Raw genomic sequence first — 11,813 nt, 5'->3', positions numbered from 1 at the left:
CTAATATAAGCTTAGCATATATTTATTTACACCAGATGGCTTTTGGTAATAGTTTAATTTCATTTGAACATGCATCAGATTACAATTGAGTACTTTTACAATCAGTAACTGTTACATTTGTTCACTTCCTGCTTTCCTACTATTGATATTCACGTACCGAAGTACGAGGTGATATGACCATACAATGAAATGATAACTGTCAAGTTTTTTGGTATTAGTATCTTTAATGCGCTTTACCAACTCACGTCGTCAGTGGCAAAAGTTAGGACACCTCTTGGTAAAACGTAAATATATTATATAAAAAACGTAAATATATTGAAAAATGTGCAATAATTTTTAAAGAATAATCACAAAACATGATGCAAAAAAGGTTTTATTGTAAACTGTAAAGTGAACTGAAGCGTGCTATCATTGAAAGCGCCCCTGTCTTACATCATTCCTCCGGTAGGTGGCGCCACATCACCCAAGACAAACAGAGCGACCTCCGTTCCGATAGAGGGCGCTGCTTCACAGTCCGCCATGTTGGACAGCTTTTTTGTGTGTGTGTGTGTGTGTGTGTGTGTGTGTGTGTGTGTGTGTGTGTGTGTGTGTGTGTGTGTGTTGTTGTTCCCACAGCTCGGCGCTGAGCTGTCCACTTCAGCACCACAAGCTAATGTTGCCACGGAGGAGCGGCTCCACATCAGCACCGGCGCCCAGGACAGAATTCCCCAAATTCCCATCCAAGATCCATCAGCCGGAAACGCTTTGCAACTCCGTGGCCGAAGACTGCGGGAAAAGGTAAGCGTTTTGGAAGAGATCAAGTTGAAAATAACTGACCTCCATGCCGAATAAGCTGCTCTTTTCCGAGACTTTACGAGCGAGTTGACCGAGTCGGTGTTTACGTTAGCATGTGTACACGCTAGCATCCTTTCTTTGTTCGTTTTTCGGCAACAAAAGGCGGCATGCCCCGCTGGCCGTGCAGATGGTGTTGCCCTCGTCCTCGTCCGTGTTCGCAGCCTCTCCTCCGCCAGCTGCCGTCTCATTGTTTCCGCTCCTCCTCCTCCTCCTCCTCCTCCTCCTCCTCCTCCTCCAGCTACGGGACAACATGGCACATCTTTGTCGTAGCTCATCTATTCTCGTTCCATAAAATAGTGTAGATTAGGTCACAACACCAGTTGAGTTCAATATCACCGCTATTTGCTCTTTCGGGGGTTATTAAGGTTGGACTTCTTAAATATTCATTGTCATAAATTGCCTCATTCAGTGATATTAAGTATGGTATTATGATATTAGTATATTAAGTATTTCCAAAGATTTATTTTCTTTCACTTACTATTATAGTATAGAATATAGTATACTATACTATACTATACTCTATACTATACTATATACTCGGGTATAGTATAGTATACTCTATACTATATACTCGAGTATAGTATAGTATAGTAAAGTATACTATACTATATTCTATACTATACTACACTATACTATACTATAATATATACTATACTATACTTTATACTATATCCTATACTCGATACCATACTATTCTATACTCTATACTATACTCTATACTAGAATATAGTATAGTAAAGTATACTATACTATATTCTATACTGTACTATATAGTATACAATACTATATTCTATACTGTACTATATAGTATACAATACTATATTCTATACGATACTCTATACCACACTATATACTATTCTATACTATATACTATACTATATTCTATACTATACTATAAAGTATACTGTACTATATAGTATACTATACAACTCTATACTATACCATACTCTCCTCTATACCATACTATATATTATACTATACTCTATACTATAGTATACCATACTATATTCTATACTATTCTGTACTGTACTATACTCTATACCACACTATATACTATTCTATACTATATACTATACTATATTCTATACTATACTATAAAGTATACTGTACTATATAGTATACTATACAACTCTATACTATACCATACTCTCCTCTATACCATACTATACTCTATTCCATACTATACTATACTATATTCTATACTGTACTGTACTATACTCTATACCATACTATATACTATATTCTATATACTATATTCTATACTATAGTATACCATATTATATACTATTCTATACTATATACTATATTCTATATTCTACGTATACTATATTCTATACTATAGTATACCATACTATATACTATACTGTACTACTATATACTAACTGAACAGAAACCAGGCAGGTAAAAAGGTTCCAGCTTAGACTGGAATCCTCTGAAATCCGCATTAACGTATGAAGAGAATTGATAATCCATATTATTGATCCCAGTGTCTCGTTCAAAGTTAACTTTATTGATACGTCTACCCTGATTTCTGCTGTTTTACTCGCGTATGAGTAAAACCTATGATGAATATTTTGGCTGCATGGAATTCCAAATGGCTGTATGGAATAATTCCGTGGTGATTCAAAGGCTACCAGACCCAAAGGACCAGAATCTTATGGTGGTTGACTGGTCCGATGCTCCAAGTACAGAAATGAAGCAAAGCCAAAACAACAGAAATAAATTGAATGGGGGAAATGCTGCAAATGAATATGGATTAAAAAAAAAAACAAAAACAAACGCGGAACAAAAATCCCCAAAAAGGTTTTGGAATAAAACAGGTTTTTGGCTTTGGATTGTTTCTGTGTTTGCAGCATCGGGCCACCGTAGTTGCTTGGATCAATTCTTGATGGCTTCTTGATAGCAATGGACTTTATGCTACCCTCTTTCTCTTTTATCTAAAAGGCTTACGGGAGAGACCATGTAGGGAGTACGGACTTCCATGTTGGTGATGTTTGTGTTCATTGGTGTGTTGCTTAGCACATGTGGTACTTTTAAGTACAGCGATACTGGAGCTGCACCCCCCTTTTGCTGTCAAAATGATAACAAAACTTGAATTCCATTCAACCAGATTGGCCGGGAATGGTTCTGGATCTCGGTCCTTTGTGGCAAAGTGCGTTACCGGTTGATGAACAAGGTGCAGCACGGTGACTTAGCGGTTAGCATGTCGACCTCATAGTCAGGTGACTGAAGGTTTCAATCTGCATTGGAGCATTTGACTTAATTAGTTAATATGAATAAGAGATAAAAGTGTTAATCTTCTGAAAAAAAAAAATCTTAATTTTACAAGAATAAGCTTGTAATATTTCAAGGGAAAATATTATTTTAGAAGTAAATAGTTGAAGCATTAAAGAAAAAAGTTGTAATATGAGAAAAATAAAACAATAATACATTAGCTTGGGGATGTTTTGAGGGTAAAATGTAAATATTTTCAGATGAAGTCATAAAATTCCATGAATACATTTGAAATATTGATGGAATTTTTTTTTTTAAATACAAAAAAAGCAAACTGGTGTGTTGTACGGTGAAGAAGTCCAGAGTCTACCCCGCCCCAGCTCACCTATAACCCAATGATAACAAGCGTGAATAAACAAAAGAGTCACTGTCTCCTGGCTGGCTCGCCACACTGTTTCTCCTGGCTGGCTCGCCACACTTCCATGAAGTGTGGCGAGCCAGCCAGGAGAAACAGCGAAACAGCCAAACCTCTGCTTCTGTGGGTTTGGACTTTTTCTTTGCGGTAACGCTTTAAGCAACTAGAAAGATCAAGAGTATATCTGCTTCAATTTCCCATCAAAGCCAAACGTTGTCCCACATTCCTCCTCATCAAAATGCGGAAAAACAGATTAAAATCGACATCAAAGATTAAAAACTGAATAATTCAACTCAACTTGTAGAGTCGGAGAGAAGGTGTTTGTCCTTCCGACGCGAATTATTCATAAAATGTAATGTTTTATTCATATTTCTATCCATTGTTAGGTAATTGAAGTTTTTTACGCTGTTGCTTGATTGGAAAAAATGGGAATGTTGTGTAGCAAAAACGGTGCATGAAATGGGATTATTGACGTCAACAAACATTTGAGGAACTGAGCTATTCTATTCTGGCCGCACCCGCTTGAAGCTGTCACACGGTTACTGTTGGACTGCATGTTAGCCATCTTTGGTGTGTGTGTGTGTGTGTGTGTGTGTGTGTGTGTGTGCGCTCTCTCGGGATCGCCTTCCTCCACCCCGCTGACTTTAGAGTTTCTTTGAACTCGCTCATCAGAGCAGATGTAAAATATACAAAGATAGATTAAAAAAAAAAAAAGGGGAAAGCGAAACAATGACAAATGATGGCGCCGTTTGGAGAAAATATCGTCATATCGAGTGTCACGTTTGGAGCTGACATCGTATTATATCGGCCGTGTTAGCTTCTGTCGACCAGATAATCAATAATGGATGGATCGGTATCACGTTCCATCATGATTCTGGTGGCCTTTTCAGGACTTGTGTGTGGGTGCGGTCTAAAGAAAACCAAAACGGAATACAATATGAATGAAAAAGTAGCGTATCTTCCCCAAATATTGGCCTCCACTCAAACAGCCTTTCATAATAATTACAGGGTGAATCATCCACTTGGGCAAAAATTATTCAATTTATCTCCAATTGGGTTCATCTCAGTCATGGCTAGATCTGCAAACTGAACCTATTTCAATATGAAAATGACAGCGGCGTTGATGTAAATGGTAAAAAATGCTAAAAACCCAAGTCGATATCCGTAGCCTCATTTATTTTATTTTACTTTTATTCAAGTCAAACCAAGCAAATGGATTTTTTTTTCGGAAATTGTCTGTCGTGTTTCTAAAATCTGCCCTGTGAGGCCTGCGCGCTAACCACTCGACTGCCGTGCAGCCCAATTTATTCCTTAGTTAGCATTTTATTTATATTACTGAAATATTTAACTTACTATTCTATTCAACTTCCATGTCATAAATACCATATTTTTTTGTGTTTTTGTGTATTTAAAATAAAAAATATATTTAAAAAAAAATAAATAATAAAATTATTTTTAAAAATAAAAGAATTTTAAAAATAATAAAATAATAATAATAAATAATTTAAAAAATGATAAAAATGTAAATGTTAAATTCAATGATACCTTTTTAACGTCCTACCCTGGCGAGATATTTTTCGTGCACGCTCGCCACCGCCATCGTATGAGCCTGTTGTGATCAGCATTGAAAGTCATTTATCGGCATATTCTAATCACGTACTTTTCTACGGAAATCGGACTATTTTGAGCGGTTGCAATCAGTGACATGAATATTGAGTTTTTGGCGTCCGTGTAGGAGACCACGTAGGATGGGATCCGTCGGTCAATAGCTTTGTCTTTTTTTTATTAAAAACCACGACATAACCGCCCCCCAATTAACGCTCCACTCGAGCCACGCTGAACGGTGGCAACATTTGTTTTGCAGCATGTCGAGCGTAATTGCTGTGAAGGAACAGTACCGTCGGGGTCGGGCGCGATGAGTGACAGTTTCTCATCAAGTGAAACCAGCAGCAGATGACAAAATGTCATCAGAGCCGAGCTGAGCTGCACCGCGGGGCGCAGTTCCATTTATTTAGCCACAAGCCGAGATATAGGGCACAGGGGAGCACAAGGCAGGAACGGTGAAGCTGTAAGTAAAATAAACACTGCTAAAAATATCACAGGGTGCAGGGATTTGACCTTTTTCTTCGCGGAACAAAAAGCCAAAGTATCATTCCGTAACACTGTTGTTGTTGTTCTGCCCGCTGCTATTAGGAGCAGAATGGACCCAAAATAAACATTTCTCAGTGGCACAGCGAAGACGGCTATATAATAAATTCTACCTTAAGAATGACATCAGTCCACTGAAGACCCCATTTTGTACTGTAATAGTGGAGGGGGTTACAAAACCCCCGTTTTGAAGTACTAGAGAAATATTTATCTGTATTGTACAAACTGATCCTCAAACTGAAACCCAGAAAATGCAACAAAATGGAGAACATACAAACATATTGAAGAGTCGCATTGCATTGTTTAGTTTTTTCCTGATTACGCAATGTTTATGATCCGCATATTGATTTTTGACTTGACCCTGACGAAAGTCAAATATGGCAATAAAGTCAAAATTATGAGAGGAAAAAATTTGAAATTGTTGGCCAGTTAACTAAAACTGCAAAAATTGGAAAAAAAAATTATGGGGATAAAGGTGAAATATTAAAGAAAAAAAGATGGTATTTTGTCGAGAAATATTAGGAGAAACAAACAAAACTAAAAATAAGTTTATAATTTTTAGAAAACGAGATTGTGGAAAAGGTTACAAAGTCAAATATGGCAATAAAGTCAAAATTATGAGAAGAAAAATGTTGAAATTGTTGGCCAGTTAACAAAAACAACTGCAAAAATTGGGAAAAAAAAGAGAATAAAGTTGAAATATTAAAGAAAAAAAGATGGTATTTTGTCGAGAAATATTAGGAGAAACAAACAAAACTAAAAATAAGTTTATAATTTTTAGAAAACGAGATTGTGGAAAAGGTTGCAAAGTCAAATATGGCAATAAAGTCAAAATTATGAGAAGAAAAATGTTGAAATTGTTGGCCAGTTAACAAAAACAACTGCAAAAATTGGGAAAAAAAAGAGAATAAAGTTGAAATATTAAAGAAAAAAAGATGGTATTTTGTCGAGAAATATTAGGAGAAACAAACAAAACTAATAATAATTTTGTCATTTTTGGAAAACGAGATTGTGGAAAAGGTTGCAAAGTCAAATATGGCAATAAAGTCAAAATTATGAGAGGAAAAATGTTGAAATTGTTGGCCAGTTAACAAAAACAACTGTAAAAATTGTAAAAAAAAATTATGATAAAGTCAAAATTATTGTTATGAGAAAAAACCTATAATTTGATGAGAATTAACTCGCTAAAATTAATGTAATTTTAGTAGCATGGAATTGAAATATTAAAGGAAAAAACATATATTTTTTAATTGTAATATAAAAAACAAAGTTGTAGTTAGTGGAAAATGAGGTCAGAGAAGAAGTTCTCATACTACGAGAATGAAGTCATAATGTTACAAAAATAAAACATATGGAGATTAAATAAGAACAAAGGTGAAATGTTTGAAAAAAAAAAAAAAAGCAACGCTAGTACGACCGCACGCCTGAAGTTGCCGGACCGTCTGTGTATCCATGGTAACCACTCTCCCTGGGGACGGAGTTAACAGGTAATAGACATGGATAGTGGCTTGTCAATTATTTAGAAGGTCAATCAGGGATTGTGTGGCAGACGCAGCCTGGACTGAAATGGCGGGGGATGGGACGGGGGGGTGGGGGGGGTGATGTCATCATCTGACGGTGCCTACTGAGGCCTCCTCCTCCTTTTGTGAGAGTCAGCAAATGGTCCGCTTGAAGTTTCTGGAGGTATTGGCTTCTCAATAAAGTCAACACACGATGACATGATGTTATTATATTTAATCCCTTTAAGTCGCTCCCACTTATTCTGACAACCCATCCATCAGCAAGTCCCGATTCGTGAATAAAAACGGGAAATAAAATAACTGCAAAATGTTGATGTGGAAGGCAACATAAGCTAACACTCAAAGTCTGCTTCAGAATTTTTTGATAAAACTGCCCGAGTTTATCAAAGAGTTTATAAAAATATAACATTCTAAAAATTACAATGGAAAAAGCGGAATTTGGAAAAGCATTAAAAAATAGATTTAATCCAAAGTTGAGGGTCCAAGTCAAGTCTCAAGTCATGACAAAACAAGACAAGTCAGGTCTGATCCGAAGTCACAGGATTGACATTTATTAGTTCTTCCAAGTCATTGTGCCCCAAATAAAAATGGACCCCCTCCATCGCTGCCACTCTTCGGGAGCCTGGCACTCACAGTTGTAAGCCACACCCCCTGTGGTCTGTTTGAAAACCTGATTGGACGTTAGCAGATGCATTCGATTCGTGAGTTGAATACTTGGAATGAAGGCACATTTTTTCTCAACGCTCTCACTGAAAATCGTCACAACAAAGTCTGAGTCAGGTCCAGAGTCATTGATGGAAAAGTCGAGTTGCAAGTCTTTTGATGACTTTTGATGATTTTGGTGTCCAAAGTCATCAAAATTGTGACTTGAGTCCAACTCTGGTTGATACTAAACAGTGTTGTTGTGTTTGGTCAACAAGGTTATTTTTAAACGTGCTCTATAAATAAGCTTTGACTTGACTTGACTTGACTTATGTGTGGAAAGCTAAAATGGAAGCACCCCCAAGTGGAGACTAGTGTGTGTGTGTGTGTGTGTTTGTGTAGATAAGCTGCAATGCCCAACCAGAAATGTCCATTTTGGGAATCTCAAATTTCAGGAATCTCCTGAAAAGTAGAGCAAAACTAAAGCAAACAGGTATTGTATGTTTTTCAATTGTCGGCCCACTCTAGTCCCAAGGAAACAATTAGGATGGGTTTCACTTTCCATCCTTCACACAGGAGCATAACGAGCCTGCAGCGGCTGTTGGCTGCTTGGAGGCGGCAGGGAAGGAACTGCCAGAGCTTTTTGAAAGGAAAGGATTTCAACTCGAGCTGAAAAGAAGAACCTCCTTCAATGAGGGACTGAAGGAATTTGATTGGATGGGCCCCAAACCTACATGTTCACATGGGTTTATGTTTAAAATATTCCTCTTTTGTTATCCTGGGTTTCATTGTTAGCCCACTTCCTAAATCTTGTCATTGGCCAGGTGGGAGGACCTCCCAAATTTTCCACAAAATCTTGGGAATTTCTCCCTGCTTTAGGAAGTCCATGTACGGCATCTTACCATGTGTCAGTGGTGATCGGCCATCGCTAGAAAATGGCAGCCAGAAAGGCTTTTTGAGAATTGTGTATGTAAATTACTCTAATTCAGGACTGGGATCATTTTTCTGTTTTTTTTCGGTTGGGGAAAAAATATTCAAATATGGCAATAATGTGTATAATATTACAAAAAATTATTGAAGTTGAACGTAAAATATTTTGAAAATGTAAAAAAAAAAAAAAAAAAAAAGTGAAGTTGAGTGGTTAGCACGCAGACCTCACAGCTAGGACACCCGAGTTCAATTCCACCCTCGGCCATCTCCATTCACACTCACATTCATCCCTATGGACAATTTGGAGTCGCCAGTTAACCTAGCATGTTTTTGGAATGGCGGAGGAAACATGCAAACTCCACTTGACCACCGTGCGGGCCGGATTCAATATTACTAAATGAAATATTTTCATAGTTTGAGCATAGAAATTTTTTTTGGTTTAATTTATGACCTTCCAAACATATTTTTTTTAACATTATTAGAGCCTTGCAGACATGAAATAACACCCCTATAGTAACCTTTACACTTGTAAGACATCTTAAACATGAATAAGATAAGAGGCAGGGCTGCACGGCGGTCGAGTGGTTAGCACGAAGACCTCACAGCTAGGACACCCGAGTTCAATTCCACCCTCGGCCATCTCCATTCACACTCACATTCATACCTATGGATAATTTGGAGTCGCCAGTTAACCTAGCATGTTTTTGGAATGGCGGAGGAAACATGCAAACTCCACTTGACCACCGTGCGGGCCAGATTCAATATTACTAAATGGAATATTTTCATAGTTTGAGCATAGAAAATCTTTTTTTTTTGTTTAATTTATGACCTTCTAAACATGGTTTTTAACATTGTTAGAGCCTTGCAGACATGAAATAACACCCCTATAGTCACCTTTACGCGGTAGAAAATGAATGAATGTTGCAGTTTGTTTCTTAAATATAACCTCTCAGCATATCTTTAGAAAATATCATTGTCCTTGCATCTTTCCATTTTTCGATATGTGGCCCCCGGCTGGAAAAGGGTGGTACCCCCCTCGATGGAAACAACATATTCTTATGTCCTTAAAACTGGAACGTGCTCGCTTCCTCCCACCGTTGATTTGTTTCTAGAAAGAAGTAAGTCAAGCACAGGCTGAGCCTCTGCAGAGATTTAAGCCAGAGTGCTGCACAGGAAACAGATGGTGACGGGGGCGGGGGCGGGGGCGGTTGAGGGGAGGGGCGGTGCACTCTTAGGTGCGCTGCCTGGCCAGAGGATATTGCTGCAAGCCTGGACACACGGCCCAGGGGATTAATAAGACCATCATGGCTGAGAAGGCCACAGAAGGGATGTGCCAGTGCGAGATGGGGGGGGATGGGGGCATGGGGGGGTGGGGGCGGCGAGTATGTTTAGTGATGATCCATTTGTTCCCTTTTAATGTCATAATTTGATTTATCTTTAGAGGACAATTACAGTCCATTGGAGCCATGATAGCAAAGGAGGTTTTGAGAGTCCGCGATTGGCTGGCGACCAGGCCAGGGTGTACCCCGCCCCCCCCCCCGCCCAAAGTCAACTGGGATAGGCTCCAGCATACCCAATCCAATCCACTTTATTTATATAGCACATTTTATAAACAGAGTTTCCAAAGTGCTGCACAGACTAGTAAAATAAAAGTAAAATAAAATAAAAATTATGTTATTAAAAATAGTTATTTTTTCCTCACAATATTACAAAGTTATTCTCGTCAAAATTTTGACTTTTTCTCTTCAAAGTTTGAGGTTACTTTGTAAAATGACTGCTGATTTTTCCATTTTTCGGTGTTGCACAGACTAGTAAAATAAAAGTAAAATAAAATAAAATAATACCCAGTGACCCTAATGAGGCTTAAGCGACATGTTTCTTGAATTTTTTTCTTTAGTTAGTATGGTTTGACGAGCGAGAAATGCGGCCGCCCAAAGTCAGCTGGGGTAGGCTCCAGCGTACAAGCAACATAGGAGAATGAATGAATTGTAGGTCAACCAGCATCCCAACTTTTATCAGCTCATGTTTTTCTCTGATCTAATCCACGACCGCATCCTCGCTCCGGTTATTTATTTGCGGTGAGGTTAGGATTATAGCCGTGTGTCTCCTGCGGAAGGCGGCATAATCCTCCGTGTAGTTTGCAGATTAGAAGCTTCTGCTTTTTGAAGATTTCGCTATATATCAACCCCCCTCCCCCCCCACCACCCCCCCACCGCCGGCGTGTAAACACATTGCAGAGATGATTAGCTGAGAAACACGACTTTGGTCGGCAACGTCACCGCCAACCCTAAAAATAAAGATCCCGGGGTAAAAGCACGGGTGCATCGTATATCCACGCCTGTATGGCGTCTGGAGGCGGTGCCATGCCGCTTGGCGCGTCAGAGCCCACCGGCGCCGATTCTTGACTTGACAGACGGCCGCCAGGAGATGGGGAATACGAGCAGGCAGACAAGAGGCGGGATGATTGCGGAATCGGGGGTTTTGTTTCCTGTTATCGGTTATCGGTTATTGAGGTTTTGTTTTCGATGTGACATATTTCTGTACGGTGTACGCAACATGGATGACCTTCAGCTTTGACTGCCACATTTCCGTTCTAATTTCTCCCGTATCTTCGGAGAGTTAGCTCGCTGACCCACTGCATGTATGTTATGGAACCTCGGTTTACATACGCCTCGGTTTTCAGGATAGGCCTGGTCCCAAATCCAAGGGAATATCAATGGCTGCGACTGCGTCCTTAGATGTGAATATGTCGATGTTCCACAGACCATGATGGAATCACAGACTGGATCAATCGCTATCGTTTTCATGCACCTTCCTGTCTCGTCGTCTTCCTCGGTTTTCCGGTCTCTTTGTCATTTCGTCTCAGTTTACACTCGATACCGCTGTGTACATGTGTCGAGTATCCATCGCCATCCGCACCGCCAGCAACTGCGGTATTGAGGTGTGTCGTTTTGCGTAGTCCGAGTCCGTGTCGTAGGAAGGCCTTTTTGCGCAGGCCGACCTTGACGGGGGCGTCTGCTGTTAGAGTCCCTTCACGTTGAGAAGACTTGGCTCCTTATCTCGACAGGCAGCGGATCTGTAATGGATTGGATTGTTACAAGCGCTTTTCT

The 11,813-nt window shown here is 39.2% G+C and overlaps 1 protein-coding gene across 2 annotated transcripts in view; it reads left to right on the top strand.

The window, feature by feature from the left end:
• The first annotated feature begins 598 nt into the window (after nt 1–598).
• The window catches only part of srrm3 (serine/arginine repetitive matrix 3), a 53,288-nt gene continuing 42,073 nt past the window's right edge, over nt 599–11,813 (top strand). For both annotated transcript variants that reach the window (XM_058087774.2, XM_058087773.2), the window contains exon 1: nt 599–777. The gene's annotated coding sequence lies outside the window, so the exon portion shown is untranslated. The remainder of the gene's footprint in view (nt 778–11,813) is intronic.

Source organism: Doryrhamphus excisus, linkage group LG21, assembly GCF_037039965.1.
Source record: "Doryrhamphus excisus strain RoL-2023G ecotype Guam linkage group LG21, RoL_Dexc_Guam_v1.1, whole genome shotgun sequence".
NCBI lineage: Eukaryota > Metazoa > Chordata > Actinopteri > Syngnathiformes > Syngnathidae > Doryrhamphus > Doryrhamphus excisus.
The sequence above is the reverse complement of the archived record's forward strand: the minus strand, read 5'-3'. Positions and strand labels throughout refer to the sequence as shown.